General features: G+C 37.9%; 1 non-coding gene across 1 annotated transcript; it reads left to right on the forward strand.

Moving 5' to 3' along the window:
* Window positions 1–2,804: 2,804 nt before the first annotated feature.
* Window positions 2,805–2,876, forward strand: trnap-agg (transfer RNA proline (anticodon AGG)). The gene has a single exon. It is a non-coding gene; the product is annotated as a tRNA-Pro (tRNA).
* The last annotated feature ends 10,258 nt before the right edge of the window (window positions 2,877–13,134 follow it).

The raw sequence follows: 13,134 nt of genomic DNA on the forward strand, positions 1-13,134 counted from the left end.
TCCCTGCACCACCTTCCATTCACAAACCTGTGCTCCACCTCAGTCCTGCCTCCACATATGGCTTTCATGGAGGAGGTGAGAGGAAGAAGCCCTTTCTCTCCAAAAAACATGGCAGCATCTTAACAAATTTGGGAACAATATTTTTTTGGACTGATGGTTAATCATTATTCATAGTTTCATGTTTGGTGAAGGTCAAACAGAGTTTATCACAACAAACACCTCATACCAAGTGTCATGTTGGTGGAGGGGTGAGGATTCGGTTGTTTTGCAGCCACAGGCTCTAGAAAACTTTTAATCATTTGGACATTGATGATCTCCACTTTATATTAGAATATTCTTGAGACAAATGTAAGACTGTCCATGAGCTTATGTTGTGCTGAAACTGGGTCATATTAAAGGACAATAATCACAAGCACACCAGCAAATTTGTCTCTTTAAGGATGCTGAATCTGAGAACTTGTTTTTGTCTAGGTTAATGTCAGAAATACAGATAAAAAAGAAAAAGACGGGTTATTCTTGTGTTCTGATACGCTGAAATGCTGTAATGATTCCAAATGAATCTGTGAATTGAAACTGTGAACTATTCCCAGCGTGGTGAGCAATACTTTTGTTTTAAATATATTGATGGTTCTTGATGTAAATAATGTATATGTCTATTTAAATTCAGCTCCTGCAGATGGCAGTACATGACATGAAAATACTCTAGAACTGAACCTGATTGGACCTGGACACAACAGAACCATGTGGAGTGTTAAAGTATCCATGAACATTAAACCTGAACAAAGCTTCAGCACAGATACATGGTGTGTGGAGTGCAGTCCGACTGAAACACTTGAATTACTGCAGAATCTTGAGCTTAATACAAGATGCTTATGTATTTGTGCACATGCTCTCAAACACCACCTTGTTAGGGGTTTTATATTGTTATAATTTGGTGTTTTGTTTAGACTTTAAGGGTGTACTATAAATCTGCTGAAGAATTTAATTCCACAATAAGAATTGTTTGTAATTGCAACAATATATTTTGTAGATTAGAAAAGGTTTAAGTTCATAGAAATAGGAAATACAGGAAGTAAATATATGAATCTTTTACTCATTATATTCTTTTAGAACATGTGTGTGTATTTTACATAAAGTGGCAAATCCTGCACTCTGATTGGTTAAAACAGAGGGAAGCTACAGTTGAGGCTTTGTACACAAGAAATGTTTAGATGCTTCACTGAAGACAGAGTAGAAGGAAACTTGACATTTACTGTAACATAAAAAGGAAACTTTCAGAAGAACAGAGGAAATTAAAACATGATGGTTTTCTGTGTTTCTGTTTTTTACCATGTTCATAGGTAAGCTTATATTTTATATATCCCCATATATCATGTTTAAATGTTTTATAACTAGTAAAGAAATGTTTCCATGTGTGAGTGTTTTAGATTGTAAGCATGTACTGTATGTATACTGTATAATATAAAATGATAATATTCTGAAATAAATGTCCTCTTCAGGTGAGAGCACACAGGACAGCATTACTCCAACATCTTCTGCTGTCTATGGTAAAGAGGAGCAAGCAGTTACACTCTCCTGTGATTATAAATACACTGTTTCTATGAACAGTCTACAGTGGTATCGACAATATTCCAATGCAGCACCAGAATTCCTCGTTCTGTTGACGGAATCGGGAGGGAATCAGACAGGTGATACTCCTCATCCTCATTTGTCTGCTAAAGTTCATAAGAGTCTGAAGCGTGTGGATTTGGAGATCTCGCCTGCTTCAGTATCAGACTCTGCACTGTACTACTGCGCCTTGCAGCCCACAGTGACAGGAAAGTCAACTTCACTGTCCAAAAACCTACAGAGACCTCAAACATGAAAGTGTTAAAGAATCACAATAAGAAGAAAAGACTGGAAGCTATGCATAACATCAGCATTCTGATTATTGATCCAATAGAAATGTATGTATATAACCATATATGAATACTTTATTTGAATTGAATAGACAAAACATTCTAAGTGAATCCAAATACAGATAGAAAAGTTAGGTGTGTGTTTGAAGAAGCCACATGTTCACTCCCTCTGCAGTATTAAGTGCAGTTCTCATAAACAATAGTGGCAGGTTTGATGGTTTATTTACTTAATGACAGTGTAAAGATCACATGCTGGAATTTGATTCTGTTCTAGGAATAAAAATGTGCATATTGTACAACTCTTTTGACAAGCAGCTGATCTGATTTATTTTTATTTTATGTTTGTTTGTTTGTTTATTTTACTGAGAATGAGATTTAATGTGTTCATCATGTGTGTCTTTGCAGGGTCTTTAATATATTTTTGAGAATTACAGGATACCTGAAAGTATGTATAACTAAGAATAAGAATTGTGGAAAATAAAAACACAGTCTCCATCACACAATCAGGAAATAAATAAGCTCTACTGAAATAGTGCTCCATAATCAATTCTTGAGGTAGATGAGCTACAACAGCTAAAGACCACATCGGGTTTCATTCCTGTTCGGGTTTCATTCCTGTTCACCAAGAACAGAAATCTAAGACTACAGTAACAACCCTGTAAATGACTAATTTTCTCTAAATGACATAATTTGGCCCAATGGCAAGAGCTGCTTACTTGGTTCACACTTAGCATCTGGATTCCAAAAAAGGTTTGAATCCCACAGGAGCCTCGCTTTATTGTTAACTTGACTTTGTGTAACCGAGTTCCTTTTACTCGGACCCCAGTCCATATGAGCAAGAAGGTCATATAGTTACAGAGTACAGTGAACCTTCATTGGCGCACATCAAGGTAACGGGGATGACCTGGCTCGTTGGTCTAGGGGTATGATTCTCGCTTAGGGTGCGAGAGGTCCCGGGTTCAAATCCCGGACGAGCCCTGGTTTTAAATGGAATAGAGTGGTTGGGATAAAACTAATGGAAACTTGCACTGCTGGCTTGGTTCTCGCTTGGAAGTTTGTTTCTCCAGAGGTCCAAGGAGGTTCAAATCCCACTGTAATTACCTCTGAAAATTAAAGCTCCAACCTGGAGCCTATCTCTGGAATACGGGGAGCGGTATGGAGAATGTCACACTTTGTGGAGACATGAACCTCTGAAATATTAATATAATAGAGTACAGAAAGACCTCAGAATATTGTCATTTTACTAACACCATTCATCATGTTCACTGTTATATTCATGTGTCTGTGGCTTTCATTAGGTAAGTTATCATTGATCTTTTCAGAAAGGAGGGTAAAAGGTAAAACCCTATGCCACCACGTCTGTCTGCTAAAGTTGATGATAAAACTAAACAAGTGGATCTGATCATCTCCTCGGCTGCTTTTAATGTTTGATAATATACAATTAGAAGGTAATTTATTCATAATCACACTCTCTGGTATCACCCAGATGAGGATGGGTTCACATTTGAGTCTTCCTCATATCGTCTCACAGAGTTTTTTCTTGCCGCTGTTGCCTCAGAGTTGCTCATTAGGGGTAAAGTTAATTTTCAACTTTGTAATTTCTATTCTGAATTTCTGTATTTCGGTAAAGCTGCATTGAGACAGTGTCTATTGTTAAAAGTGATATGAATGAAAATGAAGTGAACTGAATTTAATTACCTTTTGGGAACAGACACAGCAAATTTACTTATGAGAGATTGGATCCAGTTTCCTATGATTTTCCACAGCAAATTATCATAATTATTTATAAATGTACAAATAATTAAAAAAACACACAAACAGATAAAGGCTTATAGTATGGTATAGATGATGAATCTTAAAATACAACAGAGCCATATTAATGACTCTATACTACAACAGCATCACTTCCTGGGTGTGTCCTTCTAGAGACGTGTAAAGTTCAGCACATACAGCACTATTATACAGAATCCTCACAGAGCTGTGTTCAGAAATGGATCAACTATACAACTTACTGTACATAGTGAGATACATACCACTGATTCTCACTCTAGTTACAGGTAATTTTCAATCAGTTATTAATTATTACAATGATATTTAATCAGTTAAATAATTGCATTAATTAATAAGCATGTTTGTATTAATCTAGTAATTTCTTGATTCCTTAAGTCAATATTGGAATTACAAAAAATACTTCACTGACATGTTTCTTTATATTTTTGTCACACCAGGTAGCTTTGCAGATAAAATTTGGCCAACAGATGCAAACATTGTCAGGAAAGAAACAGAGACTGTTACTCTGAAATGTTCATATGAGTCAAGCAGTGATCGTATTTATCTTTACTGGTACAAACAATATCCTAACAGCGCACCACAGTATTTACTGTATAAAGGTGCAAGGTCATATGCAGGTACTGGGAGCACTCCTGATGATCATCGACTAGAGTCGAAAACAAGCAGAGACTCTACTGAACTTACTATCAGAGGTCTAAAGCTCTCAGATTCTGCACTCTATCTTTGTGCTCTAAGAGTTGGAACACAGTGATACAGAGTCACTGAAAGGCTTTACAAAAACATCAACATGGTATATTAAGTTTCTAAAACCACAGAAGATGAAAGAGACTCACTTTACCAACTTATCAGTTAACCACAGACACAAACAACATTTGTGAAAACATTTGCAGCTGGAGCTAATAGCCTGAAAAGAAACATGAGGGATTAACACAACTATACTTTAATTCATAAATCTACATCTACATTCATTTATTAAATGTTTATTCTGCATGTTCATTTGAACAGATGTGAGTTTGATCATACAGATAAATATAATAATATAAAAAAAATTAGTGACAAGATTTGATTGCACATAAGGGTAATGTCTATAATCTTAAACATAATTATTTGATGGAGGGATGATGACTCTAGCCTTTTGAGCTTGTCCTCTGTTTTCTTATTTGTACTGTGATGTAAATGTTCCAACTTAAGGTGGACTGCTGACACTAAATTTCCCCTAAGTCTGAATGAGTGTGTGAATGTGTCTGTGCATTTTGTCCTGCATTAGACTGCTGTATCATCCAGGGTGTATTCCTGCATCATCCCTAGTGTTGCTGGGAGAAGCTCCAGATTCACCTGCCCAGGACAAAGCATGAATGAATGAATGAAGGTGTGTATATATAATGTATATAGACAGTTGTGGAAGTGTGACCAGGATAAAGTAGGTACTAAAAATAAACTCTGACTGAATGACCATTCATTAGGTTTCAGCTGCAGCTTATGGATCTGGGGCTTGGTTTTACTGTAGTTTTAGCATACTAAGATTTGCTAATTGTCTAGTAGATGAGAAAGAGTTGCTGTGTGAGGTAAAGCAGAGTTGTCATGAATATGAATAAATATGATGTTTATTTCAAAAAACAAACACAAACTAACTAAACACTCAGGATAACAATGTTATTATGCCCACTTGGTTTTCTAAGTCCTTTAGTTTGCAAGTTACAAACCAAAAGAACAAGTATTTTAAAAAGTTGCTTCTCCATGACAGGTGACTCCATGGCAGATTCAATAAAGCCACTTTTCCCTCATAAAGTTGTAGATGAAGGTGATGATGTTACACTGTCCTGCAGCTACAAATATTTCAGTGGTATTGTATAGACTCTGCAGTGGTACAGACAATATCCAAAATCTAAACCTGATCTCCTTCTTTATATTTTTGAAAAAGGAGATCCAAGTCCCAACACTCCCCCAAGAATGTCTGAAGATAAACAAGTGGATCTGATTATCTCCTCTGCTGCTGTATCAGACTCTGCTCTATACTACTGTGCTCTGAAGCCCACAGTAAGGCCAAAGGATGAAGATGCCAACATTGTCAGGAAAGAAACAGACACCGTTCCTCTGAAATGTTCATATGAGACAAACAACAATTACATTTATCTTTACTGGTAAAAGATTTTTTTTGGATTTAAAGGTGCAAGGTCAAGTGAAGTTTATGATAGCACTCCTGATGATCATCGATTAGAGGCAGAAGCATCCTCTACCAGACTCTACTGCATTTACTATCAGAGGTCTAAAGCTCTCAGATTCTGCACTCTATCATTGTGCTCTTACAGTAGTGGCACAGTGATACAGAGTCACTGAAAGGCTTTACAAAAACATAACAATGGCACATATGAAGACTCTAAAACCACAACAAAGACACTCCATTCACCAACCTGTTATAGTTAACATATGCATATAACATATTTCTGCTAACATATGCAGCTAAAAGAAGTACAGAATTAAAATATTAATTCAATAGTTGTTCATTTAAAGCAGCTTCACAGGAATATGAAAATTCAGAAAGATTTATCAATACACATACATTTTAAAACATTTCATTTTTTATAACATTTTATTTGTCTTTTATTCTGCTAAATAAACTACTACATAGAAGCAGAAACTGCAGTAAAATAAAGCAAACCAAAACCTGATTCGGAAATATACTAGGCTAGGCTATGCTAAGCTAGGCTTAGCCAGTTTAGGCTAGGCTAGGCTAGGCTAGGTTAGGCTAGGCAAAAAAACATGCTTCAGACAGAAGCTAGGCAATTACAAAGTACAGCAAAGGAGCTTAACTCGGGAAGCTAATTCCTGTGTCACTACTCACATAACACTAAACAGGTGAACCAACTGAACAGGGGAAATGAACATAGAACCAAAATAGAGTTCAACTCTAATATTCAGTGCTGCCCTCTGGTGGTCTAGCAAGGAAATATTCCAGATATCCATCATACTACTCATAGGCTGTATTTTAAGTTGATGTGCTATTATTTTTTTTAAACCATTGTAGTAAAGCAATAAAGAAGCAGGTTTGCTTGTAGCCTTTTTTACATTCAGACACATGGAAAGATAATTCATTATTTAAATTTGTTTTCTTTTTTAGATTTTTTTTACACAGTGGATGTTTAGATTTTTTTAATTATGTACTTTGAAATTGACCCAATTCAATTTTTAACCATCATCATTTTGCCTGCAGCCAATTTACATATCTTAGATATCTCTTTAAAAAGGAGCACCCACAGTACAGATTGCTCTTGACAAGCAAAACAAAGCAAAAAGCGAAAAGTTTGACTCTCTGACAAATGACAGAAATGATCTCTGACTAGACGACATTAAGTAACAGGGTGGTGAACTTTCTTTTACATTGTGTGGTGTTATTTGATGGCTCAGTTGGAAAATACAGAGTCATGTGCCACACTGATAATGATGTTTTATTGACCCAAACCATGAGCAGTGTAACTGTTTAAAGCCACCAGACCTGATTAACATAGACCCAGTAGTTAAAACAAACACAGCCACATCTATGACTAAGACACAGGAAAAGAATTTTTCAGATCTCTGATTTTAAATGTTAATAAACAACTGCATCTGCTAAATAAATGGATGTTATAGTATTAATTCCACCCTTGTGTTCAAAGGAGTAGAGCCCTGGACCCGAATCACCCAGAGCACATACTAGTACTGTAGTGGGATTGGAAGAGACATGAATGGAGAAAGCCACTCAATTTAGAAAGCATGATTTATCATGTTAAATAAATATTTTTCTGACACTACAATCATCAAGAATCATACAGACTATAAGGCAGAATGTGGCACAAATGGCTCCAAATGACAGCAGCAACAACAGAAGCTTTTTAAATTGTGATTTAATGTTTGTATAATAATTATTTCAATAATTACATGATTAAACTTTATTATAGTGATTATTAACTTTTATTACCAGTTCCTGCTTTTAGTTTAGCTTTTTGTGTTTGTTTAAAATAGATTTAGGACATGTTCCCCATGTGAGACTGAATGTAAAGCCAGAATGCTTCAGTAAGAATCAAGAATCTTTCAGTAACATTAGTGACACTGTCATGTGAGTGATGCTGTGGGGTGGAGCTTCATGAATCCTGATGATGTTAACATATCAGTGTACAGAAAGAACAGTTTCCTTCAGCTAAGATCATTCATCATGTTCACTGTTATATTCATGTGTCTGTGGCTTTCACTGGGTGAGTAAACATTTTTATTATTGCAAAAATACTATGTTCTGAATCAGATATGAACACATGTTTTTAAACAGTAGTAAATTGTGAATATGATTTATGTAATTATTAAATTATTTAGAAAAAAACCATTATGTTCTCTTCTCTATGACAGGTGACTCCATGGCAGATCCAATAGAGCCACTTTTTACTCATAAAGTTGTAGATGAAGGTGATGATGTTACTCTGTCCTGCAGCTACAAAGACTTCAGTGGTGACATATATAATGTGCAGTGGTACAGGCAATATATGAACTCTAAACCTGAGTTCCTTCTTTATGTTACTCCAAGTGATCCCACCATCCAATCAAGAATGTCTGCTAAAATTCATGAAGATAAGAAAGTGGATCTGAACATCTCCTCTGCTGCTGTATCAGACTCTGCTCTATACTACTGTGCTCTGGAGCCCACAGTGACAGGAAATCCAGCTGCACTGTACAAAAACACTGGCACAGTTTTGTCATAGTGAAAACAATTCTGCCAATGATTTTGAGAAAGTTTCTTTCTTTCTTTCTTTCTTTCTTTCTTTCTTTCTTTCTTTCTTTCTTTCTTTCTTTCTGTCTTTCTGTCTTTCTTTCTTTCTTTCTTCTATAACTATTTTATTTTGGCCAGGAAACCAGAACTTTCACAGTTACATTAGATAGAAAGTTAAACAGAAAGGTACTCAGAGTGTCCAACTAGGACCAATTCTGAACTTCAGTGAAAAAAAACAAACAAACAAACAAAAAAACAAGGGTTCTTATTCCCAGCAGGCTAGTTTCTCTGCAAATTTGGGTATAGTTTTATGATTGAGAAAATAAATAAAAAAATTAATAAATTCAAACAGAAAAGACCTTGGTGTGTTAATGTCTCTTACCTTTGACCACAAGATGGCATAGTCTGTTATCTTATTGTTGGACAAATGCTGGGATTCTATTTATATCCCACAGACATGCTTTGATAATGAATACAACTTTACACAAGTATATAGGGTATTCTTCAGCCTTACATAGATAGTAAGTTTATATATAATCGTTGCCCAAAACGCATTCTAGATGAGTTCTCATTTTAGTGCACTCTAGAACAAATCAGAACCTTCTCATAATCTCTGATTGTACAATGAAGCTAATTAGTGTTATTTTCAACACATCATCAAGCATCGAATCCAGTTTGCTTTATTCAAGAAACAAAACTGTAATTGCAGTAGGCATATACATGCAAATTCTGTAAAAATGCTCCAGCAGAGACAAGCACGTTATAGCTGCAATAAATAAAAGCAGATCTGTACATGTTCACGTGCAATGTGATGTTTGTCATGAGATAATGTAAATACTATATTCTTTATTTGTACACAGTTTCATGCTTAAATGACAAAATAATGATATTAAAATCCAACAATTCAGATGACAATGATGTAAAAATAGATAATAAATAGATAAGAGAATTAAAAGAGGCTGGTTTCTTCCTCTCCACACTAAAATACTCCCCAAAATATTTGTAATCCTATTTAATAAACAGGTCATTAGGTCTACCCACACCTTGATTTCCATTTCCCATGATGCACTGCACCAGACTTCAATTCCCACTAATCAACTAATCAACCGTTAAATAACTAATCATCCATTAAATAACAAAATAAAAAGAAATTAGTCTACAGTATTTCACACCTCACAAGGAATAATCAATTTTATTACGGTTACTTTTCTCAAAAAAGACATTCTTGATGACGCATGCAGCAAACTGCAATCTCCGGAAGACGCAGCATCCGAAATGGGACGCAGTGAATATAGAAACAATGTATATGGGCAGTTCGCTGCCTCTCTGACTACTCCAATTATCCAGTCAAAGGACGGGAAATTGCTGACGTAATCGTATGCCTGCTAGATGGCCCCAGTGACGCCAACTTGAAATCTGATTGGTTAATTTAACCATTTCACTTATTTTAAGATACGGGCGCCTGCACTATTCATTCTGAAGGCCTTAAGGCAGATTTCTTTCACCCTGGCAACACATGATGTCAACCACTGACTGAAATATGATTGGATAAATATTCTTATCATAAATATACACTGCTGGAAGCAGTGCAACCAAGAGAAAAGCTATGAAATGTAGAGAATAGACTATTGGGAATAATTTAATACACATTCATGGAAAAATATATTAAATATATTAAAATGCAATTCAGTGATTCAGATCACTGCTGTTTAGGCCAGCAGAGAAGGCCTTGCTGGCACTGACGGTCCACCACTGCTGTGACTAAACTCTGGAAAACACTGAAATATTATGAAAAAAAAAGGATTGTGCTTGATAAAGACCCATATTAACAAATCTAGCAGTAAATGCAGTCAGTCTGCCTAAAGATGTCTAAAACCTGGTTAGTTATGCTGCATTTCTCATTCAATAAATGTCACACTTTGTTCAGTTTAATTATGTCTGTGATGGACCTGTACTGCCAGAGAGAAGAGCTTACACACTCTGTACAGATGGCAGTAGATAAAGTTTTAAAATGTTTTACTGACCTAAACAGAAGATGGGAAATTTAGCCAACAGAACATAATTCCCAGGCTGTAACACAAACATGTTAATATGACTAATTACAATATGTATTTACATGTGTATCATTACATAACTGAATTCCACAATGGGTTCATTCATTAATCTTCAGTAAAGACTTTATCCTGATCAGGTTCACGGTGGCTCCAGAATCTATCATGGACACACTAGGCACAAGGAGGAAACACACCATATCACAGGAGTGGAAAAAGTACTGAGAGTCAAGTACATGGACACTAACACACATTGTTACTATTTGTCTTAGCACTTTTTATGTTGGCTACTGGAACCAATGCTAGTATTCTCTAGCATTAGCAATGAAAAAGAGTTTAACTTGTAGCCAGTGAATGTTGAACTTGTAAAATTGTGAACTTTACAAGACTTTTAGATGAAATTTAGATGGTGTTCATACCTTCTGAGACAAATAGGACTCATTTTGTCTAGTATTTGTTTACTCCAGCATAGTGAAACATTTTATTTGGGGGTGTTAGGGTCATTCTCTGGGTAGATACCTGTCTTTAGACACAGACAGATAACTATAGCATTAACTACATGATGTCACATGTAGCACAACAGAATAATTGAAATTAATTCAAATATATGGTTGAGTGCAGTTTTTATGCTACAGACACAATATGCTTGCAATTAGTAAAGAGATTTTTATGCTTTTGAACTGCTTAATATTATCAGTAAATTTAGCAAATATCAACATTAACAGATTTAAACAACATAAAATATATTCTGAATATTCATTGATTGTGTTAGTCAATTAATTTAAACAATGGATTTATTACATATGATACCAGAGCTGACATGACTATGAGTAAGTAAAAGTGGGCAACAAACCATCATATCTTCAAGTGAAGGCAGCAACATCACACTGACCTGAAAATATGATCAGTCGTCTGATTTTCTCCACTGGTATCGACAAAAACATCAATCAGAGTTTTTGCTGCTGATTATTGTATCTACAAATGCTATAACCAAAGCTAAGCAACATGACCCACAACTATAAATCAAAGTTCGTAAAACAGAGAAGAAAGTAGACCTGGGGATCTTTCCTGCTGTAGTATCAGACTCTACTACTGCATCATGTACTACTGCATCATGTACTACTGCACCATGTACTACTGCACCATGTACTACTGCATCATGTACTACTGCACCATGTACTACTGCACCATGTACTACTGCATCATGTACTACTGCACCATGTACTACTGTATCATGTACTACTGTATCATGTACTACTGCACCATGTACTACTGCATCATGTACTACTGCACCATGTACTACTGCATCATGTACTACTGTATCATGTACTACTGCACCATGTACTACTGCACCATGTACTACTGCACCATGTACTACTGCATCATGTACTACTGTATCATGTACTACTGCACCATGTACTACTGCACCATGTACTACTGCATCATGTACTACTGCACCATGTACTACTGCACCATGTACTACTGCATCATGTACTACTGCATCATGTACTACTGTATCATGTACTACTGCACCATGTACTACTGCATCATGTACTACTGCACCATGTACTACTGCACCATAATTCTGCGCGTGTACTGCTGCATCGTGTAGCTACAGCCGTGTGCTGCGCAAGTCATGTGCTGCTGCGTCAGTAACTCAACGCCGTGTGCTGCTGCCGTGTGTGCTGCGCGTCGTGGCTGCTGCCGTCGTGTACTGCTGCAAGTCGTGTGCTGCTGCAGCGTGTGCTCAGCGTCGTGTCTTGCGCCGTGTGCCGTGTAGCTGCTGCCGTGTGCTGCTGCGTCGTCGTGACTGCCGTCGTGTGCTGCTGCGCCGTGGTCAGCGCCGTGTGTGCTGCGCCGTGTGCTGCTGTTGTGTGTGCGCGTCGTGTGCTGGCAGCGAGTCGTGGCGCTTAGCGCCGTGGTAAGCTGCAGTCGTGTGCTGCTAGCGTCGTGTGCAGCTCAAGCGTCGTATTTAATCGTCGTGGTAACTCAACAGCCGTGTTGCTGCTGTGGTCAACTGGTGATCACTGCTGTCGTGGTGCTGCAGCCGTGTGCTGCTGCGTCGTGTTGCTGCAGCAGTCGTGGCTAGCCGTGTTGCTGCTAGCGCCGTGATAGCGCGCGTGTGCTGCGTCGTGTCGTGACATAACTAGCGCCGTGTGTTGCTTAGCCGTGACGCTGCCGTCGTGTGCTGCTGCCGTGTGCGTGGTAACAAGTCGTCGTGGTGCTGCAGTCGTGTTGCTGCTGCCGTGTGCTGCTGCGTCGTGTTGCTGCCGTGTTGCTTTTGCGTCGTGTGCTGCTGCGTCAGTCAGTGTCGTGCTGCTGCGCCGTGTTGCTTTGCTGCGTGTTGGCTCAAGCGCCGTGTGGCTCAAGGTAATCGTGTGCTAGCAGCCGTGACGCTGCTGTAAGTCGTGCTGCGCCGTGTTGGCTGCTTAGCGTCGTGCTGCTGCGTCGTGTTTGCTTAGCGTCGTGGCTGCAATAGCAGCCGTGGTGCTGCTGCGTCGTGTGCTGCTGCGCCGTGTTGCTGCAGCGTCGTGCTCTGCTCAGCCGTGTTGCGCTGCGTGTTGCTGCTAGCGTCATGTTGCTGCAAGCCGTCGCGTCGTGTGCTGCGCCGTGTAGCAACGCGTCGTGGTATAACTTAGCCGTGTGCTCGCTGCGCCGT

Source organism: Hemibagrus wyckioides, unplaced genomic scaffold, assembly GCF_019097595.1.
Source record: "Hemibagrus wyckioides isolate EC202008001 unplaced genomic scaffold, SWU_Hwy_1.0 Contig4, whole genome shotgun sequence".
In the NCBI taxonomy this organism is placed as follows: Eukaryota; Metazoa; Chordata; class Actinopteri; order Siluriformes; family Bagridae; genus Hemibagrus; species Hemibagrus wyckioides.